Source organism: Seriola aureovittata, chromosome 10, assembly GCF_021018895.1.
Source record: "Seriola aureovittata isolate HTS-2021-v1 ecotype China chromosome 10, ASM2101889v1, whole genome shotgun sequence".
In the NCBI taxonomy this organism is placed as follows: Eukaryota; Metazoa; Chordata; class Actinopteri; order Carangiformes; family Carangidae; genus Seriola; species Seriola aureovittata.
In genome coordinates this window covers 11,898,796-11,920,914 of record NC_079373.1, presented here as the reverse complement: position 1 = coordinate 11,920,914, position 22,119 = coordinate 11,898,796, and the positions used below count along the sequence as shown (strand labels likewise).

Below are 22,119 nucleotides of genomic sequence, written 5' to 3'. Positions count from 1 at the left end.
GGGAGCGTTCACTGCTTCACAGTGTGCAGTCGTGCGTGGCGATATGGGTGGAGTTGGGGGGGGGGGGTAATTCAAGGATGGCTAGACAGTTTGCAATCTGCTGTGAGAAAAAGACAAGAAGCATTCAATCAGCTGGTGCGCAGAAGACAGAATGGCACCAGCAGAGCGCCAGCCAGGCACAAAGCTGGCCAGAGGCATAGGTCACAAATGTTATCACCCATCCTCTGGTGACATGCTAACTCTATCTCCATCATCAAGGTCAGGTCATTGTTTGCTTTGTCTGGGGCTGACTCATGGCCAGCACCCCTACTTGGTGGTAGTGGACAAACAGGCTTGGGTGTGGTATGAAACCTATGACATTTACCAGCTATAGACCTCAGGCAAAGATATTTATTTATGAGGATATTATTTATGATATATATATAATTTCTTTCTGAACCAGTCAATATAGCATATATATAAGCCTCTATCAGTGCCGATAACCAGTTTGAGTACTTCTAACGAGTCGAGTCATATGTTATTTTAAAAATGAATATAAAAAAGGTAGCATCTGTGCACCTTTGGCATGTAATTATAGTTGGGTGTTGTGTAACAGGGTGGGGGCAAGGCAGTGACAGAGGTGTAGTGGCATGTCTGTGGATAGATGTCTTATGCAAAAAGTGCGTACTTCACTTGGCTTTTCCATCTTTTCAGGTAAACATTGCCCCATTGTCTTCGTCCATTAGTCTCCAACCAAAGACAGCGACTTTGAGTGACTACCTGTATGTGCCTGTCACAGCAAACACACTCAAATTAGTCATGTGAAATATGGAAAAGGTGTGATGCATTCCATCAGTCCATTTAATTTATGAATTTGAGTCTCTAGATCGTAACTTTTTAGTGGCACCCATCCAGCACGAGAGAGAGTTCCCAAGTATGCTGAATAGCTTCCCACTGAGACAGAAGGCTTTAAACTGTGACTGATGAGATGTCTGAGTATGTTGAGGCACAGTGTTAAAATGTTGTGAATCAGCTAATTGCACTGATAATTATAATGGAGGGCTTGCTGTACAGAATCAGAGAATGCCATAAACCAACAGTGCTGTGTTTGTGCTTGGCAGAGCTGAGCCAGTCTGAGCTGGCATAGTCGTAAAAAGAGCCAAAGGAATGCCAGCATAGGATCACAATGGAAGAAAGGAAAACTCACAAAAATGTGGTCACTGCAAAACTTTGTCAGGAGAGATGGCAAAGACAAAGAGTGATTTCGCTAATTCTTTTCTTTGCTTCGTTTTTGGACCTATTAGTTGAGTATTGTTTGTATAGACATTACATATAGCCAATGTTATTGTACATCTTGTTTTGGTTTATACTTAGTTGATGTACAATGACAGGGATCTCATTTTGAAACTCAAGGATTTTGTTTTATACTTGGTCTTCCATAATAAACAATAAAGAAGTAAATAAGTAACTAGCTTCATCCACAATTTTACAGGTGTGGTAATCAGAAGCATGCCATCACCCCCCAGGGAGGTGCACAAGTTCTTGAAAAATTTCACTGTCTCTCCACGGTGCTCATAACTTGACATCTAAGTGTTACTGCAGGAATCCCAGAGCCACTTGGGAAGTGCAGTGTAAGGTGATCTGGAGTCATAATGGCTGTCATACTGTGCATGAGGAGCTTAAAGCTGGGACCAACCAGCCAATGGCATCCTTCCAGCTTTGTAACATATCGGGGGAATTCTCAGTAGGAGATTCATTCCAATGTAGTTCTTTCAAAATGTGGTCATTGTGGAAAACAACAAAGATAAAGTTGCAACAACAGTATGCGGAGGAAAGGCTGACAGGATGCTGCTTTCTCTAACAAAACAAGTCATCGTTCCCTTAATTTTTGTGAAAATCATATAAGTGAATTATGTTAACATATGAATGGCAGATAAATGGATTTTCCTTTTGTTGTTATTTACAATTTTTGCCACAGAGAAAAAAATAAGTTCAGTCCTGGATATTGATTGTAAAAACATTGGATCCATATTCCACTAGAGCCATAACATTTTTAAAGTATCTGCATATTTCTGTAATAAAACATTTTCTTTCAGCTTGATTATTGATTCCACAATATCCTCCAGGGATATGCTAGTACCCCAGCTACATGTTATATATTATATCCACCAAGCCCAGTGATCACAGTGACAGCTTGTCCTTCATTCCTTTGGTGTGCCATAAAAGGGTGTATGTTTGTGTTGGTATTGGCATGAGTCCTTGTCTGTATTTGTGAGTTTTTCTGCCTTTCAGAAAGCACACTTGATCATGATTGTGTAACTTTGCAACACAGAGGCAAAGATATTAAAAGCAGATGTGGCCTCTTAGCTTGAGAATATGGGGGTGGTGTGGGTTCTGGGCAAAACATTCTCCCATTATTGATTGCTGATCCTCTGGTATGTTTGGCCTATCAGCAGGGTTCTAAGGGCTAAGATGATAAATTGTAATGGTAGGGGGGAAGTTGTAGATGGGAAAAGGAGAATAGAAAACACAATTGACTTCACTTCCTAACAAGATATGGGAATTTAAGAGTTGTTATACTTTTTTTTTTTTTTTTTTTTTTTTTTTTTTTTACAGCAATTGATATTAAACTTGCTCTGTTTAAATTGTAGGCCAAGACTGTTAACAGGCTTTCCAAACACTGACAGACTTTATACGCCACATCCAACCATTTTATGGCTTTTTTCCTATTAATCACTTGTGACTCCTGATAATCCCACCACCTCCTTAGCCACACACACACACACACACACACACACACACACACACACACACACACACACTCATCACCTCCTCCACCTTTCACTACACGGAATTCATTATTGTAGCAGGATACTCTGTCACTCTTCTGCCCCCGACACACATGCAGGCACACATACCCGCATTGTCTGAGAGCGACAGTGGAAACAACACTGTTTGAGACATGTTTTATCTGTGGCAGGTTGCAGTGTGAGGGAGGGAAAGAAGAAAAACTTCCTTGTGAAAGAAGGAATGCAAAGTATTCCCCACAATGCCACACTGCTGCAATTACTCCAGAGCCTGGTACCGGGCCAAGACAATGAGAGGACAGCTCGTGGTGTTGAGAGGGAGAGCAGTTCAAATCCCATCTTTCTTCTGTGTGCTGTGGGCCCGCAGTAGACCTCTCTGTGCAGCAACTTCTCAGACATCTACATGGAGGCCTGCTGTGTCCAAAATGAATGTAATTCCATCTGGTATTTAGATCAGTTGGTTTCAAAACATCATAACCCAGTAAAACCTCGCCATACATTGCAATATGTCTTTTCAGAATGAGCCATGGTTGTGTTGAGAGACAGAGAAATATCGTGCATGAATGTGCCTCATGCTCATGTATGTGAGGTAGTGCATGTGCACATGAATATGTCAGTATGAATTAACTGAGTGTCTCCTGGATTTCCATTGCTCTCTGTTCTTTCTGCTCACCATGCTGACTGATAATTTTCACTCACTTGGCAATTAACTGGCGCAGTCCTCCCCTGTGAAAAGAGACAGAAAAGAAAAGAGGTGAGATTAGCCAGGCTGGGAGGGGGAGTGAGGGATGTGGGAAGGGAGCTTGCTGTTGCCAGAGTGTCTGCCTCCCCAGGCCTTGTCCACTGCCGCCAAGGGCCGCCTGCCCTCCCGCCACTGTTATCAGCTGGCTCAGCAGCGGCAAAGAAACAGCTAAACAAGGCACTGTTTATCTGTGCAGACTGTATTCACTGCACATCCCAGCCGCTGGGTTGCGGCACCACTCAAATCTGCCTGGCTCTGCAAAGAAAGGGTCGGCAGACCTGCTCTCAAAAACAGTCTGCATAGAGGTGCCAGGGGTACAGATCAATAGGCGACAGTGTCCCAGCTCTGTCCGACACTGCAGACCCAACAACCCCACCTCTCCACACCACCCTCTCCCAAAACCCTCTCTTATCCACTTTCAGCATAGTGCATTTATAGAAATTGTAGGCATTATCATCTAGAGATACATTGCTTAAGAATGAGTTGGGTTAACCCTCCATCAAAATTACTGCTTACCAGTTCGTTTTAGGATTAGTTGTAGCATTAATAACCTATGTATATTTTAATGAATTTAATAATTCAGTTTAAGTATTTTTTTCTTGAGATAATCAAACCTAGAAGTACCTCTGACATAAACATTTTTGCTAATCTGTAACATAGACTTGTAACATAGCTGTCCCAGTACCCAATGTAGTCAGCAGGTAAACAAAGAAACATGGTACTGCAAAACATTTGGTGTAGTCTGCAGACATGCTGAATTCTTATTCCTTATTTTCAATAGCCATTAGTCTCACAAAACTCAGAGTCTAGGGCCTGCCCCTCAGATACGCAGGATCTGTAAGCACTCTCTCACTGTCTCACTCTTCTCACGCGCACAAGCATGCATACACAAAACCATCCTTCTCTTATCTGTGGGCTGAGGAGCCCTGACTCCAGCCTGTGCAGACAGTGCTATCTAACTGGGCCATGTCTCTGTATACACAAGGAAATCACCTACTCCTCATGAAGAAATGAAATCTGCTTCAGACATCCTGGCCCTGAGCTGAGAAAAAAAGGAAAAAAAACATATTTTGAAAGACTAATTCAGCTTGAGACTAGTCACACACAAGCCCTTGTTGAAAGAAAAAAACATAAAAACACTTTTGTCTTGTATTATAGCAAATCCCTCTTATTCCTTTGAGCATGTTAAGGACAATGTCTTTGTTGTGGTTTATGCCGCCTTGGCCTCTGTCCCAGGCCATTTATCTATGAAGCATGACACAAGCAGTTGCATTTCATTCAGACTTTTTGCTGGATGAGCTGGCTAAGCCTTTCTCTACTCTTGTTCATGGCAATGATTTGCTTAGAGTAAAATGCATTAGAGATACAGTGTTGAGGTTGTGGCGCTGTTTGAGATTGACACAGACAGACTGACAGATAGATAGGTAGAGCAGAGCAGACAGCAAAGTGCTGGAGGCAAGAAGCCAGGGGTCAAAGGTCATAGGGAAGTGAGGATGGCTGACCTCTCAACAGGACAAACTGTTCAGTGGTGTTGACTTAACATTGCCCAGAGTCTGGTGTGGTTCTCACCCTCCATTTTAGCTGACCTGTCCCATGTGCTCACCACAGGAGAGATCAGCAAGATTCCTCGTAATAGCCCGATGCAAGATCCAACACAGTGGGAGTTCTTTGACACTGATACGCCAAGGATCCTCAGTGACAGAATATGCTTACTTATCAACACCACTTGATGGAACACACGTTTGGGATTCCTGGAGAGTGTTTGTCGTTTCCATGCCAGTCAGCCTCATCACTACAGGAGGTGTCACAGCTCTCGCAGCTCCAGCATAGCTACGAATTAAACACTGCTCTATTTCACCCTTATGGCCATAATGGAGGAAGGAGACATCCTTTCCATTACTGTTTTTTATTTATTCATGAATACCATAAAATCTATCTGAAAATGTATCTGAAGAGTTACTAATTGTAGAGATGAAGCTTGTTTAGAGTTTGTAAGGTAAATGTGTATAAAAAGCACAACATCATATATTTTCATTAAGCACTCCATCAGTAAACAAACAACAGGATGAGAACCAGCCACTTGTTTCATTTTTGGGAATCATGAGGGGAAGTTAGTTAGTTTGTGTTTACAAAGCAGACAAAACAGTCTGAGAGTCTTGCTCCATGAATAATTGATGATTATTCAAAAGATGACTCACATTAGTGGTTTCTATGGTAATGAATCATTTTGTCGTTGTGGAGCTATGTGGAGAATTAGGCCTGGGTCTCTTCCCTGCCTCTGGCTAGACACAAGTTACAGAGGCCCTACACAGACAGGCGCACACAGGCTTCAATATGTCTCCAGTGTAGGGGACAGGAAGTATTGGGCCAAAATTTCAAGGATGGTGACAGGATGGCTGAGCTGTCTAACAATTGGGCAAGTTGGCCTGGATTACAGTATGTAACCTGAATCATATTATTTGGAGACTGGCCCTTTGGTATGTTTGCTACAATGTTGTCTACCTTGGAAGATCATACAGTGCACCATGCTAACAGGGTCCGCACACAAGTTTGTTGTTTGCGAATGACTAGCAACTATGATAGGCAAAAAAGCACTGTAGGGAATTATGCTGGACTACTTAACCTGCTTCCAGAACATGTATGAAAATGTTGTAGTAATGATCCTACATGCATTAGCTGCACTGAGTTAGTGATAGTTATTATTTATAATTAATGTTTATTACCATGTTTTGCAATGAGCAACAGAAGCACATCTCCACAGGGTTTATGTGAGCACTACTGGTTTGGATGGCACTGCTGGAATGCATAGTCAGTGAGGAGTAACAAAAAACATTCATAGTAATTACTAGAGTTACCTGGGGCCTCATGTTCAAACGTTGTGTACACACAAAAAACTTACGTACAATATCTTTCACACTTATGGTCAGATGTATCATGATGTAAAACTAATGTTAGAATTTCCCCCAGGCCAGTTTCATGTCTGGTGTATGCACATTTCTAATAGTTTTACACAATTGGCGACATTTAGATGTGATGTAGCGAAACTATATACTAACATAATGAATTGCTTGCGCAAAAGGATGCAATATATATCCAAATAGCAATGGGAACCTTGACCTTTTTAGAGGACAGCGAATGGCAGAATTAGAAGGGAACAGATACTTTGAGACCGTGCTGATTTTTTGGCCCATGATGATGACTGTCCTATCAGCTGTTTCAGATTTCCGAGAGCAATCCTTTTGGAACTGTATGCAGAGTTGGGTCCAGCTTTGGAGAGGGACACGGCGAGGAATCATGCATTGCCTGTTCCCTTACAAGTGCTGACCACAGCAGGTTTCTTGGCAACAGGGGCATTTCAGAGGGAACTGGCAAACCGGTCAGGACTGTGCCAGTTGTGCCGTGCCATGCAAACTGTATGAGACAGCATCATGTGTATGTCAGCCAGGTATATAAAGTTCCCATACTATGTGGATGACCAGGCTAACAGAGCACAATTTGCAGCCAGAGCCGTTTTCCCTAATATAATTGTAATGACAAACTAAGCTAAGATAACAGACAACATGGTTGGGAACAGCCTACAAGCAGACAGGGTGTGCGATGAATGGCTTCTTGGTAAGCAATTGATGTATAAGTTAAATTAATTTAAAATCAGCTCCTCTGAAACCCACAGGAGTGCAGAAGCCCTAAATATCATGTTGCCTTTATTATTACTCCTCGTTGATAGAGGCTTTTTTTGTTTTTAGAGACACTTTTTTTCTTGTTAAATCAGAGAATCTAAGAAGTCCTAGTTTGTTTGAGCAAGTAATTTACTTCCATTTATGAACTAATGCGTAAGTTGGAAAAGATTTGGATCATCTCACCTTTTCCTGGCGTATTGATTCACTCCGGATATCAAAAATAGTGTATGGTGAATGTAAATCGTATGTGGAAAAAATACTAATAAGAGAGGGTTAGCCCAGGCATATTTATACTCATTAGCATATTACATTTAGGGTGGAGAGAGGGTGGAGTGTGGTGTTCATGCATGAATTTTTTGGTGATTACGCTTCTTTCTAGCTTTGTGCTTACGTTAAATTTCACTATGAATTCTGCTTTGTACATAATGCTCCTGCAGAGCCAGCACCATGCAAACCACAAGTGTTTCTCAACCCTACACCTCACTACCATAATATATCCACAGACTGTTTCATCCTAAAACCTCAAATAACCTCATCAATAAGACTTTGGACTAGGCTGGTATCGCTCAGTGTAGTGTATGCTAGTGTTAGCATTGCACCAGAGCTGTGTTTTTATGTTCTCATCATATCATCATAGCATGCATCCAATGTTAGGCTGAATGGTCCTGTTTCCTAATTTGGAGGACTAAGCTGTTCAGTGGTATACATTAACCAGTCCAGTAGGTATACATGATTAAAAGGCATAAACGTACGTTTCACTAGAAGTATACATTGTGTAGTGTCTTATGCTTGAAGCATACTTTGTCAGTCTTGTCATATTCTTCCAAATTGGGCACATTTGTACCTCTGGTCTTTTTGACTTCAGAGGAGTTTAATATGACACTAAGTGAGTGACACAGCGGGTGTCTCTGCATCTAGCTGAAGAGGGGAGGAGGGCTTATTTTTACCACTGGTTTGGGAAAGACTGAGCTGCAATCTCTTGGACAAAAGATGGTTTTAATTACAGATCTCTCCCTTCTCTTTCTCTATGTGTGTCAGCTGTTGTGTGTCTTATTTTGAGTTTAGACACAAAACCTAACCTTTTTAAAGAGTCCTGTAATGCTGTAGACTAGATCCTAGAGAAAAGGACTCAGAGAAAGAAGTAGAAGAGGATAGTTGGTTCAGAGCAGCAGCTCAGCTTCAAGCTGCTCACGAAACATCTGCAGCGGCACACCAAGCCAATGATAATGTTGTGTTTAAGCGATAATGACTGTTTTCACAAGTGTCAATTTGAGATTATGATGTACTGCTCTAAACTGATGGACGAGTGTATGTTATGAAAAATCACTTGCTGTTATTTCATACAGGGGTCAGCATTTTGTGGACCACCAAACATGATGAAGTGCCTCTCGAGGCATACACCCATGTATGTCTGGCAGCTGTCATTGTATGGTAAAACGTAACATTCATACCAAACTAAACCCGCAGACAAAGATGGTGGATTAGAGGCTTCCAGGTCCCACAAGGGCCAGTTTAAAAGCCGTCCTTCATGGAGGATGATTGGAAAAATGTGTGGAAAGAGAGAAATCAGAGAAGCAGCGGTGAAGGAGGAATAAGAGTAGGGGAGAGAGAGGTAAAAGGACTGAGGTGGAAGGATTGCACTAGAGAGGAAAGAGAGGGGGAATGCAGGATTAGAGGCTAAGAGGAGTGTGGAGAAAGGGATCAGAGGCAGGGGGAGTGAAAAGAGAGAATGAGACATAGCAGAGGAGAAGGCGTCTGCATCCGCCAGCGGGCCATGGTTGTCAGTGGCAGGGCCTCTCTCCCAGCACCAGGGGCTCCAGGGCTGTGGCCACATAATGAAGGCTTGTTTGAGTTCACATTCAAACATCACAGAGAGCGCCTGGAAAAACAGTGCCCCACGGGCTACTTTTATTAACCCAGCTAGGATTCCCAGCCTTCAACCCTGTGCCAAAAGGCTTCCTCGCTTCTCATCCACACACCCACACACACACACACACACACACACACACGTACACACACACACACACACACGCAGCCTGGTAAAGACTTTTTCATATTCAGCCTGGAACCTATAGCAGTTTAGTTGTGTCTCTGATGGTGTTGGAGACTCTCCTCTGTCTCCAGGCTGTGAGAAAATTAGCAAAGATCTTTTCACAAGCAAGGTTAATTGAGAACGAGACTGTTGCACAAGATAGGGTTTAGTGCTATTACACTTTTGGCTGTTTCTGTCTCATGCAGAAGCTCCTCTGACTGCTCTGCTGTTTGTCTTTCCTCTCTCTACCTTTCTGTCATAACACACACAGCCCTGCTGAATGATGGCCCAGTTGAGATTCACTGGGGAGGATATTTGACTCAGGATTTCCCGATAATAGGATTTGAAGCATGCTTGCAACAGATAGTGATTTTGTGGTGAAGGAAAAGAGTGTGCGATCCTGCCTCTGTATGTAAATACAACAGCCGTTTGTGACAGAAGTGTTAAGCTGTATTTCTGTTGGTGCTACCAAGGTGATTCATTATGGGTGCAGCAACAGACCATGTAGGAACCGACTTTTGGGAGGAGCGGTGGTCAGTTTCGCTTTCTCACCGATCCATGGGATTATATGAGAGAAACAGGGCTTTGTTTCAACTTTGACTTGTAGTATTAATTTTGAAAAATACCTCTCTCAGCTGGACACTGTAGGGAACATAATAAAAGAAATAGGAAGGCTTTGTTGTTAATTAGTTAACTTGGAGTTGAGCTGTAATGACATTTAACCAAGGGAGCTGGTTGAAATGCAGCATAGGATAAAAGTCCCATGCTTTTTTCCCAGGGTTGCCTGTTTTAGGGGGCTCGTCAGTCCTTTGGACTTGCACAAATCCCCTTAAAACCCCTGGAGTCACTGAGGGTGTATCAGGCCCCTGGATCTGCTGTGTGCAAGGCTGGGTGACGGGCTGTGGTCCGGAGCCAGCCAGGGGGAGAGGACAGCTACTGTGAGGGCGCCCGGAGAGCTGGGAGTCACTCAGCCACAGAAACCCTGTGTTTGTGTATGGAGCGCAGTGCTCTTATCTCCCGCCTGTACTGACGCCACACTCTTCCTGTTTCAAATCTTTACTGCTGATTTTCTCTTCACTCTTGCCTCAGCCCCAACCAGTCCTGTTGTTTTTTGGTGTACTTGTTCTTTTTAATGGAGATTAGATAGAGCTGCTGTGGCGACACAAGAGACAGAAGCATTGCTGGTTTGAATGTACGTAAAAGTGATAAGCAACAAAACATTGGCCTTTTTTAGGACTTTAAAACAAGTTCTTGATTACAATTACTTAGAACATTTCCTTGTTTGGATCACTTGTTAAAATGACATGAAAAACTTTAAAGACATCTTCTTTTCTATCTTTTTTAATATTGAGAATCAGCTGTGGAAAAATAAAAGTCTATTACAAAACAGGCTACAACATAGCAATTTGGTTTCTTTTTTTCTTGATGTGTTGCAAGATGTTGGAGGTGCATTTAAATGCAGATGCAGATGATATTGAATATTTGAAGTGCTTATTACAGTTTAGTGAGTTAACAATTTACATTTAAGACCTAAAACCTTACTTAAGATGCATACAAACATTCATCATAAATAATAATTGAAATTATAGATTTAAAAGAGCATTCCATTTTTCGTAACTTCGTTTCATAGTTTTAGTCATCATTCCTGTTGTTTTACATCCAAGATTACTTGCAGAGCTATAGAGTCATGGGGTCTCCATTTGACACAGCTTTTAAACAATGCATGGTACAGTCACAGATATGAGGGATCAGAAAGGTTTTATAGTCCAGTTTCACTTGGTTATCTTTGGAAGTGAAAATGAAGGTGAATGAACCTGAAATGTTCATCGGTTTTCCATTACATTGTAAAACTGTGTGCGTGTACAACTTCAGTATATAGAGTAGATCAAAGTTCAAAAAGGAAGTAACTCTGCAACATGTAAAGCAATGGATAGTTACAATGGATAGATTGGTTAATAAGTTTACATTCACCTTTTGAAAGTTGTTCAGATTGTAAGTGATCCTTCCCCCATTGCACCCCTACTTCAAACTCTTACTCTATAGACAATAATGAGCCACCAGAAATGTATACGGTAAGTTGTTTGTGCCGAACAAGAATGAAATATATAAAGTATCAAAGTGCCTTCCCTTAGTTTCCTTATGCTGCTTCTCCTCATCTTTGTTTTCTTCTTAGTCCATGGGTTGGGAAGCAAGAGACAAGGAGACCCTGACCACACACACACACACACACACACACACACACACACACACACACACACAGCATTTTTGCCCACTACATTAGTTTTACAGAGGACAACTTCACGTTACAAAGGGAAAATCTCAGCTGTGGTGAGACATTAGATGCTGTGTTTACCCTGTAGTGCTGTGCAAGTTTCATGACCATCAATAATCTACGATTGACTTCAGGGCTGGTGAAATGGTGAATGGTCTCTGCACTTATTGATTTTACATAAACTGAGAGGCATGTATTAAAAAAAAAACCTCAGCAGCCAGTGTCTGCTGTTTCAGCAAGGTTAATTTTTTTCCCATCAGCTGTCATGTACCACTAAAATTACATCCTCTAAGAACAGAGCTGGAAAATACACAGTATGTGGCCAACATCTGGTTGATTATGGCTGCATTTCTGTCCAAGTTACTGAATGCCTATTAGTGACTATGTAGTTTGCTTATGAACCAGGTTAACATGTGTAACTTGAATAAATGAAAATTATATTAACATCCATGGTGGCATAATGAGACACCAAAATTTAAAAAAATGTTCATAGGAAAGCTACTTGATTGGTGCCCTAAAAGTATTGGAACTGATAGCTTCTTCAAGTTCATAAGAGCTCATACAGTTTATATTTCATTTTTGCATTTGGATTCCTCTGTTTGCTTCTAATGTTTAGACATATAATGCTTGATGTGATTCCACAAAGTAATTTTATATTGCATAATTTGCGTACAAAACAAGTCTAGTAACCGTGGTGAGGCGTCTATCTTTCTTCCCCTGCTTTACAAAATCAAAAACAGCCATCTAAAATACATAAACACTGAAAGAGCTCCCTAACAGTCCCTGCTTGGTATTTGCAAGCGTCACTACCAGTCTTCCTCTCCCCTGTCTGGCCTGCCCGGCTGCCTGGATAGCCGATTTTGATGGCGCCAAGCGCTCTGCAACTGTGCTGTAATCAGGAACAGTGAGGGGCAGTCTCTATCACAGAGAGTTTCTTTCCCTTTCCTTTGTTTTCCACAGATTTCCTTCCTCGTTTTCTTAGATATTCTCTCCCCACTGATGTAAGTCCAAACAGAGGCCTATTTAGAAAGTAAACAGATGAATGAGGGGAGGTTCTGGGCCTGGCGTCCATGGAGTCAGGCGCAGAGCGGAGACGTCTCGCTCCACCCGCCCTGTGCTGACACAGCCTGTAAATATACAGCATGACAAATGGCATGGCTCTGCAGCAGTCCCCCAGCCAATCTCTGCCAAGCAGGCCTGATGCCGGAGAGGCTAGCCGACAGGCCGTGTCTGATTCACTGTCACAAGAGACACATTGTTTATAGGACAGAGAGACACTGTAGCACAAACACTAATACCCCTCGAGTGGGTGACACATTGGGAAAACCCTTGGTTTGTGGCTCCAGAGTTGGCCTCAAGGAGAACATTGAAATGAGAAGTTTGTTGCAGCTTCTCATTGAATAGTGTGTTATACTGTGTATATCCTGCTGACCGATCAATTTCCCGTAAACTTTTTTTTTTTTCCGCAGCTGTCTTAAACTCTCCAGAGTGTCTGATATAAGCCCTGCTTATATCAGACACTGTTTGGCTGTTCAAGTTTGACTTCCACCCAACGTGTTTGTTGGACTATGATTACCATCATGTATTTTCACCATAGCAAACTTATTTTCATGCTTTATCACAAGGACATCCTCTTGGGGAAAATCCATCTCATGAGAACTCATAATAACAATCTCCATGTATGTTTGTCTCACTTTTGGCAATAACATTGTCCATCATGCTTACTGTGGTTGTGCGATAACTCTGAATATCTAAGTGAAAGGCCATACATGGGGAAAGTATTGAGATGTTGATGGATCTGAACTGTTTTGAAGGCAAAGTTTAGAGAAAGGAATGTCTTTGAGGAGGGGGGATGAGGGGAAGGAGAGAGTGTGGAGGCCCCTGGGGGAAAAGCTCAGTTTGACCTCTAAGGATAGACCTGAAAACTTAAATGGCCACACTCTTTCCGGCTATGCTCCCTACCAGGATTTCCTTCCCTTCTCCAGGCCGACTTCTACTGAAGCACCAGGGACATGGGCCACATTGGGCCACCTATTGTGAGCAGGCTTACTAGCTGAGGTCACACAGGGAGTCTGTGAGCGCCAGACTGGCAGGCGATCCACAGTTTCCTCCAAGATAGGAGATCAAGTAAATCAGAGTTAGAAGTCTTTACCCTTTAAGAGTCCTAATGACCACTGCTCCTTTCCCCGCCGCACACAGCTATGTCTGAGATGTGGAGCATTATGAAGATGGTATTTTGTGCTATCATCCGTTTTTCATCGACTGGCTCTCCTTTCAGCAAACATGATATCATCCTGGTATCATGGCTAACTTAATGCAGCCAGTATTAGTGTTGTGTTATGTAGCATTAGCATATAGACTGGAGCTCCATTAGTCATGCTCTGGACTTATGCCCCACATGGATACTGTGTTACCTCTTAAGAGGATCCATTTTTCACAGGCTGCCGAGGGCTATAAAGACAAGAGACAAACCAATTGATTTTAATTCTTTGGCAGTGTCAGGGGAGCCTGTTGGAATAGACACATGGAGATTCATCTCCCAAAGCACTAGTAATGACAAGATTGTAATGACAACTTGCTGATCAGGACAGAGCTTCAGCTTCAGAAAACACTGCTTGATTCTGACCACACTGTATAGCAGCATCCAGATATATGGATAAAACTTGCATAAAGGTGGAAACAAACTAGGAGACCTTCAGGAGCCTTCTTGACAGTGAAAAGATGACGCATTTGATATCAGGTATTTCCAGATTGCTGTAATTTCTGTATAGATTTGCGTCAATGACCAGCTGAAACTATAAAATCATACTTTGATCATCTCAGTTTTAGACACAAAAAATCAAGAATATTCGATAAGATCACTGCAGCTCTGATAGGTCTGACGCTCTGTCGGGAGGCAAGGAATTGTAATCCTAATCCTGCTCTCCACAGTCTTAAAAATCTGTTGTCAAGTGAAGTCAGTGTTGTAATCAGTCTTTATATTTAGCAGTGCTTTGCCACCTTACATGCTAGCACATAACAGCAAGCACTTTAAGAGTCCCAGCTACAGTGAGCGTTGTACACTTTGCAACTTAATTTTCATCCTGGTTGTGTACACTCTTGCGAGGAGTAAATAATCACCTGAGATCAAACATGCTGGGGTCCAGTTCATTGAACCCATTAAATCCAGATTACAGTAGTGTGTCATTAGCATGCAGCCTTTAGTCATTACATAATGTACACTGCTACAAAAGATGTGATGAAATCAATTTAATCTTACTATACTCACAAGAGTTTAAGTCTTGTTTACCACTGGATCTGTGAGCATATCACATTAAACAGCTGTCGGCGATGGGTGTGTGTTCTTAACAGACTGTAAAGAAAATCTTCAAAAATGGTCTTGGACTCTCAAATGCAGGCCAATATCCTTTGTTGTGTGCATTGCACCAAATAAAATAGAGTTTGAGTATGAAGCTTTTCTTTCTCTGCAGAGGGCTTCATTTAGAAGAATGAATTCCATATGTTTTGTTACAGCATTTGCCATGTTTTTGGAATCAGTTCACAGTATAATCTTGGTGGATCTGCCGAGTTAGTCATTTGCCATGGAACATTAAATTTTGCTTATCTGTAATGTGTAACTGAGCTACAGGTACGTCAGGAATTTTCAAACCTGCTGTTGGCCTTCTCAACAATGTGTTCCTTCTCAAGCTTAAAGGACTCACAGGGATCATTCGCTCACTTCCTTTCACTCTGCCTCACTCTGAGGCTTACACAGGTCCAGGATACACTGGAGCTGCCTTGTTTTCAGGCCATGATTCAATGCCTCCTGTTCTCCTCTCTTATTGATTTACTTCATGGGGCCCGGTAGTGGAAGTGTAGCATCGGGGACTGTAATTAGCCTTCCTGTGTAGGACTCAACAAGTGGCTCTTACAAGTGACTCTTCAGGGAGGACCTAAGTCAAGGTAGTGCTTGGGCAGGGTAGAAAGTGTGCCCTCTGTGCACAATTAAATCATCATTGGGGAAAGACAGGGTCACAGAGCTGACCCTGCTGCACCAGCACGGCTTAAATCACACTGTCACTGGGTGAAGAGAGACGGTACAGGATACATAATGAAAACAACATGTTCCTTTGGACATGGCTGCTGTCTCAGCTTTGCATAGTCTGCTTGAAGAAGCCCGCTGAAATATTTGAGCTACATGTGGATAATCAGGTGTGTATATGGAACGGTCTGAGGTGTTTGTTTGCATCTTAGGTCTGGGAGCTACATGGTGTGCTTGTCTTCTGACCACAGCTAGAGAGACGGAGCAGACCTTACACTGTTAGTGATAGCGAATTGGCCATAATCATTATCAGCTCTATGGTAGTGAGTGGCTCCCACTCTGTACAGGCGGCTCCATGTCTGACCTGTCTGTGGTGTGGCAAGGCTCTGCTCAGTGGGAGAACTAAATACTTAGGGTTGGGGTCACTCAGTGTCTGCCGCCTCTCCTGAATATCTGCATGCCATTAACAGCAATGGCACTGATGAAATGTTCTTCCTGAGCTGGCCTTGTCTTAAGCTCGTTTGCTTCGGCTGGAGGTGCCTGTGGCCCCTGGTCTTGAGGCACTTGTCTATTTTGGGAGGTCATTTGGAGCCGGACACTCTGTCTCCCCAATGCAGCCTGTCTCCTGATACTGCTATCAACTGCCGGCTTTTAACAGGGAGCCATGGCAATTTACTAGAGTGACGCCAAGCAAGGCAGTTATCAGGACCCTAACACCAGATTAGCTGGTTGGTCTCCTAATGAGCATCCTTGAACAGGGAAATGAGGGGGGGGAGACTCACAGAGCACAATAATAACACTATTATCGATGGTCCTGACAGAACAGGAAATACTCCACAAAATGCACTATCTAAGAGAAAATGTAAATCATTTCTCAAGTTCAAAGCTGCACAGTGGCCTTAGGAACCGAAGGACACGGTTTAATTTACATTGGTATCTGTGTGGAATAACTGTTACAATTTAGGAGCCATTTTTGCATTTATTCAAAGAGAAGAGCAGAGATGTCTGAAGCATCAAATACAGGGAAAATAACCTAAATTTCTAAAGATGGATAACTCGTCTGTCTGTATTTGAAATGTATGAATTTATTATGTGGTTATGAATTTTATTATTATAGAAGTCTATTATTTCACCCACTGTATTGATAAATTATTTTATATTGAACATCCCGTCCACTTCCTATTCAGATGTTGAGTTGAAAAATATTGATAGATTAATTCATCAGTCAATCCACAGATTAATTGATAATCAATTCCCTGTTAAATTCATTTACCAAGCTTAAATGTAAAGCCGTCTTTGGTTGCAGCTTCTCAAATGTGAGGATTTCCAGCTGCTTTTCTCTGTTTTATACCATTGTAAATTGAAGCTCTTCGGTTTTTGGACTGTTGGTCAAACAAAACAATAATTCAAAGATATCAATTTAGTGATCAAGTTATTTGTGTTTGTTAGTATTTTGTGATATTTTGTTAGGCTAAATGAATGATTGCTTAATTGCAAAAGTAAAATACAGATTTGATGAGGATGAAAATAATTTTTAATTGCAGCTCTGTTTACAGTGGATAAAAACAAATGTGTGGTCTAGAAATATAATCCCAAATTAAATGCTAAGAATGTAAAGAAAAAACAGCATCCTGTTAATACTAGGCTGCAGGTTACACAGTGTTATAACCTCCACAATGGACAAGGTGTATTTTCCTGCTTTTGATAGGAGCTACTACTTGTTCTGATAGAATCTGTTAGTGGAGTAAAGCGAGGCCAACAACAATGTTCAGAATAACTTTGAAACTGTACACAGATGAAAGGCACCCATGAGTTTGTCTGACTGTGGGTAAGTAGTAAAAATAGTAGAACTATACCACAACTGAACTTAACTGAAATCCCAGCAGATGTTTTACATGTGCACATCAAACTATGATGAGAAAACAGCAACTGATCTCTCCCATCTCCTCTGTTTGCCAGTCAAATCCAGAGTGAATGACTCTAGTCTCTGCCGTTAAGTGTGGCGACTGAGTTTTAAACTGGACTCTGTGGCCTGCCCAGCCCTGGTCTCTGTAAATGAAGTTAAAAATCATAAAACGGGTCTGTGCAGGGGTGATGTCATACTTGGCATAGTGTTTCACTGTGGATTTTAGGAGGGTTAGATTTACTAGCATTCGGGAAACATTAAAAAGTACAGTGGTTCACACTAAGTGCCTGTACTCTCTGTAGTGTTTCCCCAACCCCCTCCCGACATCATGCAATATACTGCCACTGTTGGTGCAGAGCAGTAAAAACAGATATATAAGAGAACCTCACAGAATATAAACTGAAACCATTGAACAGTGTTTTCAAGCAGGATCGGAGTTTGTTGGTCTCAAAACGCCATGCTCCATTTTGTCAAGTTTAAAAATGGAAATAATGAGTTGTGACTAATGTGGATGGAGAGAAGATAAACTTTGCAGAGTATTTGCATGTGAATATTCTGCCAGTGTAGGTGTACGATATCTTCCTGAGGTGTGAAAATCTGCTTACTGCCAGCTGGTTTTGGCTCAAGTGCTCCTCTTCTGGAACAATATTTTCATTTTTACATAGCGTGTATGGAGGGCCACAGGCAGTCCAAAATGAAATTTATGAATGCATTAAGCACATTTAGACAGTTCAAATGAACGAGTGCAAATGAATGCAAATATGCAGCCAATTATAATTCTGTGGTAGTAATTTGGTAATTTTGTAATTGCAGTCAGCTCCTCTTTACTGTAGGCAAATTACAGTAGCATATTTAAAATACATAACATCAGCATTGGTATACATTTCAATGAGTGTGCTGTTAAGTGTGGGCTTGATAGAGGCGGCTCGCAACAGGAAAGTCCCCTGTGGATAGTTTTGACCCTTGGGGCAAGATGGCGCCTATACAAGAGAACCTCCAGCACCGCTTGGATATGGCAGCCAGTGATTATGTTTCATATTGGCATAAAAGCGTCCAACCACATGGAGATATTCCAAAACAATAATAAGAAGGGTGGGGGTTGTATTGGGCCGAGACAGGGTGTGGCTCCCACCACAGGGCTTGTTACCTTTGCTCTTAGACACGCCTCTAATTTGCAGCCAAGATAAATGTAACAGTGATTAAGGTGAAGTCACACTCGCAGACACAATTAAATGTCTTAACTACATGAAATGCACTCATGTCTAGATCATTCAACAAAAAACTGCTGATAGAAAGAGAAAATCTTATTATTGGCAGAAGTGTTCCTGAGTTTTGTTTCCAAAGCTCTGATGACTGCAGCCAAAGATTCACATAATGTACATTACATCACATCTGATCCATGATCACAAGAAAATTGTCAGGATCCTTCTGTATGGCATGTCATCTACATAGTCATTTCAGTTCCTAACTCCCTGTTGTAAACAGCAGAGGTTATTATTTTCATTTCTTAAATTGCATGTGTGTGTGCCCGCGTGTGCTTGTGTGGACTGCGGACTGTGGAGAGGATTGTGTGCTGATCATGTTATGCTCATGTGGCTGGTCGTGACTCCATCCCCAGACTTTAATCTAAGTTTGTGTTTGTAGTCTTTGAGGTGTGGATTAGTGGGAGTGTTGAGTCAGGCCCAGGCGAGGGCCCAGGAGGTCATCCCGGAGAGAGGCCCATGTAAGCAGGCTCCAGTGCTGCTGAATGGGCCGATAATGGGCTGGATCAGAAGGAATGTGTTCATGGAGCCTTGCTACTGACAGCCGGCCCCTGGGGACATGAATTACTCTAACTGATACAAAAAGAAGATGACAAAAACACTGCCTCAGGCACTGTCTCCTTGGACTCCTTGTCTCTCAACAGCTAAATGAATCAAATTGCCTCCAATTAGAGATTTAACTATACTTCTTTCCCCTCGGCTGTTCCATTTTCTCTCCCTGCAGTTTCATGATACAAAAACACTGCACTCACTGCATCACTACAGTAAAAAAAACAATGGGTAATGGGTAATGGGTAAGCTTTGTAATGTTTGCACAAGTGTCATTGGTGCATGTGTTTTTTTACCTGTTTTTTGTACGAAGAAATGGTTATATAAACTGGATAACTTGTTGGAAAAATACAGCCTTGATCTGCAATAAACAGGCAATGCAGTGACCTGAATATGAGCTTATTATCTTCAAGAAGTTCAGTTTTGACCTTAAAGATGTTATGTTTCTACATACATAATGCATCTAGAAAGCTAATTTTCCCCAAACCACACCTCTCTTAAGTGCTCCTAACTCCTAAAACTGCCACTCATCCATAGTTTGAGTACTTCGGAAATTTTAACCACATTGCAATCTCTGCAATGCCTTGATCCTCAAGAGCCCTGTCAGTCAGAGTTCACTCTTATTTCATCCGTCTGTGCTTCACCACATACGTTGTAAAATATTTTGTTTGCATGAATCATTAATTATGTGTCTTTCATTGGTTTCCTTTGATTTAGTTCAGCAATTTAGTGTACTTTGAAATCACTTTCACAAGATTAGATCGTACTATAGTTTGCCGGTTATGAACATGTTGAGTTAACATGACAGCACAATTAATGAACCATATTCAAATGCTGCCATGAAATAGTTAAGAACATTAGATACATTTGGTAAATAATTACCACAACATTCAGCTTGCTGATCGCTAATATCAAGTCAGGAAAGAGACCAGATGACACACATACTGTTCTTGAAAAAATAAAGAAATTTGAAATAGTGATGAAAGAAAAATAATTAAATGTTCATTCATACATTTTTACATAGTTACTTAGATAATAATTGCAGTAAACAGTAAATGAAAGTTAGTCTCTTTAACATATTTTAATATTTGTCATGTCCCATTAAGCTGCATCAATTTTGTTATTTCATCATTATTACTATAAATTACATTGTTGTACAGTGTCTCTCTATGTGAGTAAATTGCTCTTACATACATTTGCTATCATTTCAGTTGTTAACATGGATTCAATCAAGCAAGGAAGTCTAACGTTACTTTATTCACCAAAGAAGACATTAGCGCAGTTGATCAATTAGGGAGCTAGAGAGCTGAGATCACCTTCAAATAATCTACAAATTAAATCAGCACAAATTTACCACTGAACATGTTCTCTTCCAAACCAGTTCTCCCAACCTAATTAAGTAGATGCGTTATGTGCTGTGCAGCTTCCATCACAGGTTAAAGCTTTTAATGACTTTGTTCTCTATTTGGCTCCAGTATCTCTGTAACCGCTGCATCACCTTAGTTCCCTGCAGCACATGGTGTAGTTAAAATGTTATGCTATATTTCAATTATGGGATTTGTTTTGGATTAGAAGCCTGGTTTGAGTACAATTAGTAACAGACATGAAGTTGTGGTGGGAATTCTGTAATAAAAAAGGCTCACAAACAAGAGAATGTCTTTCTGAGTTTTATCACCACACTTGCAAGTGGGGCTGTTACAGTCCGACAAAGTTTCAAACAGTAAGAGCCATCATCTCTTTCTCAAACAGTTACTTTATACACACTTATGGCATGATGTCCTAGAAAAAAACACAATAAGAAATCACACTTTGCAGCTGTGTCTTGATGCATTTGATACATTAGGTCGACAGCCTTGCATGCTTCTTTAATGAATAGGTTGATGACATACAAGGATGAAAAGGTTAAAGCCATGAGTGCTGGTTTTATCACACTGGTCTTTTCTGATTTTCTTTTTCCCACTACAAAGTCTCTGTACTAATGGGGTTGAAGCACTAATCATCAACTGCTACACAGACCTGGTTTGTCCAAGTTCTTGTTATGTCTGTGTGGCCACTGGAGTCAGACGTAAAGAGATTTACCCTGGAATAGGACATAATAGAAAAAAAAAACATTTAAGTGTTTATAATGCTTTTTCAACCGGATTGGTTAGTGCAACATTTAGTATCTGTCTGCCTTGTTTCATTGGAGTTGCTCGCCCACTTTGTCTGAAGTGTCAGTCGGGAGCTAGGCTGGCGTGACCACTGCATTATTACCCAGGGGTCTCCAGGGGTGCATGGGCCTGGACCTTCATAGGGAGAGGGGCAGGCAAGGGGACAGGCCTGTGTGAACAGCTGTGCCCTGTTTTAGATCCTCATACTCAGTTACCTCTTACTCTTTGAAGAAGTCTTTCCTTACACACTTTCACACATGCAGCACACATTAGTGGAGTATGGCTCAGATATGGCTGTAGGATGAAAAGTTCAAATGCCTAAACTTAAAAATTTTCAGAAGAGCCAGATGGTTTTTGGTGGCTTTTTTGGTGCACTTTTAAAAATGATGGATTTTCAACAAAAAAAAAGAAAAAAGAAAAAAAAAGGCTCTTTGCTGGTACAGGAACAAATTTTTAATCCATATAGCTAGTAATCGCCCAATTTAAAACCAGAAAGTTCTTTGTAGAACCACAAGTTGTTCTATATATAAGCCATAGTAGTTTTCATTGCACTGTAACACTATAGCACATGGCCATAATGTGGTACAAAAGATTGTACATTCATTTTAAGCTGCCACAGCAACATTTCTGAGAGATAGCCTCAATCCTGTTTTAAGTGATGGTTGGCTTTACATTTCTGTGTTAACTACATGACAGTGGAATTCAAATGCATGACAGAAATC

The 22,119-nt window shown here is 41.4% G+C and overlaps 1 protein-coding gene across 1 annotated transcript in view; it reads left to right on the top strand.

The window, feature by feature from the left end:
- smad6b (SMAD family member 6b) overlaps nt 1-22,119 on the top strand; it is a 71,590-nt gene that overhangs the window by 25,282 nt on the left and 24,189 nt on the right. The window lies entirely within an intron of this gene.